The sequence below is a fragment of the Petromyzon marinus genome, unplaced genomic scaffold, assembly GCF_048934315.1.
Source record: "Petromyzon marinus isolate PM22_M1 ecotype Great Lakes invasive population unplaced genomic scaffold, UKy_Petmar_22M1.pri1.0 PM_Scaffold_6, whole genome shotgun sequence".
NCBI lineage: Eukaryota > Metazoa > Chordata > Hyperoartia > Petromyzontiformes > Petromyzontidae > Petromyzon > Petromyzon marinus.
The window spans coordinates 3,722,501-3,728,990 of NW_027423612.1; positions in this window are offsets into that span (position 1 = coordinate 3,722,501).

Sequence of the window (6,490 nt, forward strand, 5' to 3'; positions counted from 1 at the left end):
GGGTTAGGGTTAGGGTTAGGGTTAGGGTTAGGGTTAGGGTTAGGGTTAGGGTTAGGGTTAGGGTTAGGGTTAGGGTTAGGGTTAGGGTTAGGGTTAGGGTTAGGGTTAGGGTTAGGGTTAGGGTTAGGGTTAGGGTTAGGGTTAGGGTTAGGGTTAGGGTTAGGGTTAGGGTTAGGGTTAGGGTTAGGGTTAGGGTTAGGGTTAGGGTTAGGGTTAGGGTTAGGGTTAGGGTTAGGGTTAGGGTTAGGGTTAGGGTTAGGGTTAGGGTTAGGGTTAGGGTTAGGGTTAGGGTTAGGGTTAGGGTTAGGGTTAGGGTTAGGGTTAGGGTTAGGGTTAGGGTTAGGGTTAGGGTTAGGGTTAGGGTTAGGGTTAGGGTTAGGGTTAGGGTTAGGGTTAGGGTTAGGGTTAGGGTTAGGGTTAGGGTTAGGGTTAGGGTTAGGGTTAGGGTTAGGGTTAGGGTTAGGGTTAGGGTTAGGGTTAGGGTTAGGGTTAGGGTTAGGGTTAGGGTTAGGGTTAGGGTTAGGGTTAGGGTTAGGGTTAGGGTTAGGGTTAGGGTTAGGGTTAGGGTTAGGGTTAGGGTTAGGGTTAGGGTTAGGGTTAGGGTTAGGGTTAGGGTTAGGGTTAGGGTTAGGGTTAGGGTTAGGGTTAGGGTTAGGGTTAGGGTTAGGGTTAGGGTTAGGGTTAGGGTTAGGGTTAGGGTTAGGGTTAGGGTTAGGGTTAGGGTTAGGGTTAGGGTTAGGGTTAGGGTTAGGGTTAGGGTTAGGGTTAGGGTTAGGGTTAGGGTTAGGGTTAGGGTTAGGGTTAGGGTTAGGGTTAGGGTTAGGGTTAGGGTTAGGGTTAGGGTTAGGGTTAGGGTTAGGGTTAGGGTTAGGGTTAGGGTTAGGGTTAGGGTTAGGGTTAGGGTTAGGGTTAGGGTTAGGGTTAGGGTTAGGGTTAGGGTTAGGGTTAGGGTTAGGGTTAGGGTTAGGGTTAGGGTTAGGGTTAGGGTTAGGGTTAGGGTTAGGGTTAGGGTTAGGGTTAGGGTTAGGGTTAGGGTTAGGGTTAGGGTTAGGGTTAGGGTTAGGGTTAGGGTTAGGGTTAGGGTTAGGGTTAGGGTTAGGGTTAGGGTTAGGGTTAGGGTTAGGGTTAGGGTTAGGGTTAGGGTTAGGGTTAGGGTTAGGGTTAGGGTTAGGGTTAGGGTTAGGGTTAGGGTTAGGGTTAGGGTTAGGGTTAGGGTTAGGGTTAGGGTTAGGGTTAGGGTTAGGGTTAGGGTTAGGGTTAGGGTTAGGGTTAGGGTTAGGGTTAGGGTTAGGGTTAGGGTTAGGGTTAGGGTTAGGGTTAGGGTTAGGGTTAGGGTTAGGGTTAGGGTTAGGGTTAGGGTTAGGGTTAGGGTTAGGGTTAGGGTTAGGATGGGTTAGGGTTAGGGTTAGGGTTAGGGTTAGGGTTAGGGTTAGGGTTAGGGTTAGGGTTAGGGTTAGGGTTAGGGTTAGGGTTAGGGTTAGGGTTAGGGTTAGGGTTAGGGTTAGGGTTAGGGTTAGGGTTAGGGTTAGGGTTAGGGTTAGGGTTAGGGTTAGGGTTAGGGTTAGGGTTAGGGTTAGGGTTAGGGTTAGGGTTAGGGTTAGGGTTAGGGTTAGGGTTAGGGTTAGGGTTAGGGTTAGGGTTAGGGTTAGGGTTAGGGTTAGGGTTAGGGTTAGGGTTAGGGTTAGGGTTAGGGTTAGGGTTAGGGTTAGGGTTAGGGTTAGGGTTAGGGTTAGGGTTAGGGTTAGGGTTAGGGTTAGGGTTAGGGTTAGGGTTAGGGTTAGGGTTAGGGTTAGGGTTAGGGTTAGGGTTAGGGTTAGGGTTAGGGTTAGGGTTAGGGTTAGGGTTAGGGTTAGGGTTAGGGTTAGGGTTAGGGTTAGGGTTAGGGTTAGGGTTAGGGTTAGGGTTAGGGTTAGGGTTAGGGTTAGGGTTAGGGTTAGGGTTAGGGTTAGGGTTAGGGTTAGGGTTAGGGTTAGGGTTAGGGTTAGGGTTAGGGTTAGGGTTAGGGTTAGGGTTAGGGTTAGGGTTAGGGTTAGGGTTAGGGTTAGGGTTAGGGTTAGGGTTAGGGTTAGGGTTAGGGTTAGGGTTAGGGTTAGGGTTAGGGTTAGGGTTAGGGTTAGGGTTAGGGTTAGGGTTAGGGTTAGGGTTAGGGTTAGGGTTAGGGTTAGGGTTAGGGTTAGGGTTAGGGTTAGGGTTAGGGTTAGGGTTAGGGTTAGGGTTAGGGTTAGGGTTAGGGTTAGGGTTAGGGTTAGGGTTAGGGTTAGGGTTAGGGTTAGGGTTAGGGTTAGGGTTAGGGTTAGGGTTAGTTAGGGTTAGGGTTAGGGTTAGGGTTAGGGTTAGGGTTAGGGTTAGGGTTAGGGTTAGGGTTAGGGTTAGGGTTAGGGTTAGGGTTAGGGTTAGGGTTAGGGTTAGGGTTAGGGTTAGGGTTAGGGTTAGGGTTAGGGTTAGGGTTAGGGTTAGGGTTAGGGTTAGGGTTAGGGTTAGGGTTAGGGTTAGGGTTAGGGTTAGGGTTAGGGTTAGGGTTAGGGTTAGGGTTAGGGTTAGGGTTAGGGTTAGGGTTAGGGTTAGGGTTAGGGTTAGGGTTAGGGTTAGGGTTAGGGTTAGGGTTAGGGTTAGGGTTAGGGTTAGGGTTAGGGTTAGGGTTAGGGTTAGGGTTAGGGTTAGGGTTAGGGTTAGGGTTAGGGTTAGGGTTAGGGTTAGGGTTAGGGTTAGGGTTAGGGTTAGGGTTAGGGTTAGGGTTAGGGTTAGGGTTAGGGTTAGGGTTAGGGTTAGGGTTAGGGTTAGGGTTAGGGTTAGGGTTAGGGTTAGGGTTAGGGTTAGGGTTAGGGTTAGGGTTAGGGTTAGGGTTAGGGTTAGGGTTAGGGTTAGGGTTAGGGTTAGGGTTAGGGTTAGGGTTAGGGTTAGGGTTAGGGTTAGGGTTAGGGTTAGGGTTAGGGTTAGGGTTAGGGTTAGGGTTAGGGTTAGGGTTAGGGTTAGGGTTAGGGTTAGGGTTAGGGTTAGGGTTAGGGTTAGGGTTAGGGTTAGGGTTAGGGTTAGGGTTAGGGTTAGGGTTAGGGTTAGGGTTAGGGTTAGGGTTAGGGTTAGGGTTAGGGTTAGGGTTAGGGTTAGGGTTAGGGTTAGGGTTAGGGTTAGGGTTAGGGTTAGGGTTAGGGTTAGGGTTAGGGTTAGGGTTAGGGTTAGGGTTAGGGTTAGGGTTAGGGTTAGGGTTAGGGTTAGGGTTAGGGTTAGGGTTAGGGTTAGGGTTAGGGTTAGGGTTAGGGTTAGGGTTAGGGTTAGGGTTAGGGTTAGGGTTAGGGTTAGGGTTAGGGTTAGGGTTAGGGTTAGGGTTAGGGTTAGGGTTAGGGTTAGGGTTAGGGTTAGGGTTAGGGTTAGGGTTAGGGTTAGGGTTAGGGTTAGGGTTAGGGTTAGGGTTAGGGTTAGGGTTAGGGTTAGGGTTAGGGTTAGGGTTAGGGTTAGGGTTAGGGTTAGGGTTAGGGTTAGGGTTAGGGTTAGGGTTAGGGTTAGGGTTAGGGTTAGGGTTAGGGTTAGGGTTAGGGTTAGGGTTAGGGTTAGGGTTAGGGTTAGGGTTAGGGTTAGGGTTAGGGTTAGGGTTAGGGTTAGGGTTAGGGTTAGGGTTAGGGTTAGGGTTAGGGTTAGGGTTAGGGTTAGGGTTAGGGTTAGGGTTAGGGTTAGGGTTAGGGTTAGGGTTAGGGTTAGGGTTAGGGTTAGGGTTAGGGTTAGGGTTAGGGTTAGGGTTAGGGTTAGGGTTAGGGTTAGGGTTAGGGTTAGGGTTAGGGTTAGGGTTAGGGTTAGGGTTAGGGTTAGGGTTAGGGTTAGGGTTAGGGTTAGGGTTAGGGTTAGGGTTAGGGTTAGGGTTAGGGTTAGGGTTAGGGTTAGGGTTAGGGTTAGGGTTAGGGTTAGGGTTAGGGTTAGGGTTAGGGTTAGGGTTAGGGTTAGGGTTAGGGTTAGGGTTAGGGTTAGGGTTAGGGTTAGGGTTAGGGTTAGGGTTTGGGTTAGGGTTAGGGTTAGGGTTAGGGTTAGGGTTAGGGTTAGGGTTAGGGTTAGGGTTAGGGTTAGGGTTAGGGTTAGGGTTAGGGTTAGGGTTAGGGTTAGGGTTAGGGTTAGGGTTAGGGTTAGGGTTAGGGTTAGGGTTAGGGTTAGGGTTAGGGTTAGGGTTAGGGTTAGGGTTAGGGTTAGGGTTAGGGTTAGGGTTAGGGTTAGGGTTAGGGTTAGGGTTAGGGTTAGGGTTAGGGTTAGGGTTAGGGTTAGGGTTAGGGTTAGGGTTAGGGTTAGGGTTAGGGTTAGGGTTAGGGTTAGGGTTAGGGTTAGGGTTAGGGTTAGGGTTAGGGTTAGGGTTAGGGTTAGGGTTAGGGTTAGGGTTAGGGTTAGGGTTAGGGTTAGGGTTAGGGTTAGGGTTAGGGTTAGGGTTAGGGTTAGGGTTAGGGTTAGGGTTAGGGTTAGGGTTAGGGTTAGGGTTAGGGTTAGGGTTAGGGTTAGGGTTAGGGTTAGGGTTAGGGTTAGGGTTAGGGTTAGGGTTAGGGTTAGGGTTAGGGTTAGGGTTAGGGTTAGGGTTAGGGTTAGGGTTAGGGTTAGGGTTAGGGTTAGGGTTAGGGTTAGGGTTAGGGTTAGGGTTAGGGTTAGGGTTAGGGTTAGGGTTAGGGTTAGGGTTAGGGTTAGGGTTAGGGTTAGGGTTAGGGTTAGGGTTAGGGTTAGGGTTAGGGTTAGGGTTAGGGTTAGGGTTAGGGTTAGGGTTAGGGTTAGGGTTAGGGTTAGGGTTAGGGTTAGGGTTAGGGTTAGGGTTAGGGTTAGGGTTAGGGTTAGGGTTAGGGTTAGGGTTAGGGTTAGGGTTAGGGTTAGGGTTAGGGTTAGGGTTAGGGTTAGGGTTAGGGTTAGGGTTAGGGTTAGGGTTAGGGTTAGGGTTAGGGTTAGGGTTAGGGTTAGGGTTAGGGTTAGGGTTAGGGTTAGGGTTAGGGTTAGGGTTAGGGTTAGGGTTAGGGTTAGGGTTAGGGTTAGGGTTAGGGTTAGGGTTAGGGTTAGGGTTAGGGTTAGGGTTAGGGTTAGGGTTAGGGTTAGGGTTAGGGTTAGGGTTAGGGTTAGGGTTAGGGTTAGGGTTAGGGTTAGGGTTAGGGTTAGGGTTAGGGTTAGGGTTAGGGTTAGGGTTAGGGTTAGGGTTAGGGTTAGGGTTAGGGTTAGGGTTAGGGTTAGGGTTAGGGTTAGGGTTAGGGTTAGGGTTAGGGTTAGGGTTAGGGTTAGGGTTAGGGTTAGGGTTAGGGTTAGGGTTAGGGTTAGGGTTAGGGTTAGGGTTAGGGTTAGGGTTAGGGTTAGGGTTAGGGTTAGGGTTAGGGTTAGGGTTAGGGTTAGGGTTAGGGTTAGGGTTAGGGTTAGGGTTAGGGTTAGGGTTAGGGTTAGGGTTAGGGTTAGGGTTAGGGTTAGGGTTAGGGTTAGGGTTAGGGTTAGGGTTAGGGTTAGGGTTAGGGTTAGGGTTAGGGTTAGGGTTAGGGTTAGGGTTAGGGTTAGGGTTAGGGTTAGGGTTAGGGTTAGGGTTAGGGTTAGGGTTAGGGTTAGGGTTAGGGTTAGGGTTAGGGTTAGGGTTAGGGTTAGGGTTAGGGTTAGGGTTAGGGTTAGGGTTAGGGTTAGGGTTAGGGTTAGGGTTAGGGTTAGGGTTAGGGTTAGGGTTAGGGTTAGGGTTAGGGTTAGGGTTAGGGTTAGGGTTAGGGTTAGGGTTAGGGTTAGGGTTAGGGTTAGGGTTAGGGTTAGGGTTAGGGTTAGGGTTAGGGTTAGGGTTAGGGTTAGGGTTAGGGTTAGGGTTAGGGTTAGGGTTAGGGTTAGGGTTAGGGTTAGGGTTAGGGTTAGGGTTAGGGTTAGGGTTAGGGTTAGGGTTAGGGTTAGGGTTAGGGTTAGGGTTAGGGTTAGGGTTAGGGTTAGGGTTAGGGTTAGGGTTAGGGTTAGGGTTAGGGTTAGGGTTAGGGTTAGGGTTAGGGTTAGGGTTAGGGTTAGGGTTAGGGTTAGGGTTAGGGTTAGGGTTAGGGTTAGGGTTAGGGTTAGGGTTAGGGTTAGGGTTAGGGTTAGGGTTAGGGTTAGGGTTAGGGTTAGGGTTAGGGTTAGGGTTAGGGTTAGGGTTAGGGTTAGGGTTAGGGTTAGGGTTAGGGTTAGGGTTAGGGTTAGGGTTAGGGTTAGGGTTAGGGTTAGGGTTAGGGTTAGGGTTAGGGTTAGGGTTAGGGTTAGGGTTAGGGTTAGGGTTAGGGTTAGGGTTAGGGTTAGGGTTAGGGTTAGGGTTAGGGTTAGGGTTAGGGTTAGGGTTAGGGTTAGGGTTAGGGTTAGGGTTAGGGTTAGGGTTAGGGTTAGGGTTAGGGTTAGGGTTAGGGTTAGGGTTAGGGTTAGGGTTAGGGTTAGGGTTAGGGTTAGGGTTAGGGTTAGGGTTAGGGTTAGGGTTAGGGTTAGGGTTAGGGTTAGGGTTAGGGTTAGGGTTAGGGTTAGGGTTAGGGTTAGGGTTAGGGTTAGGGTTATTAGGGTT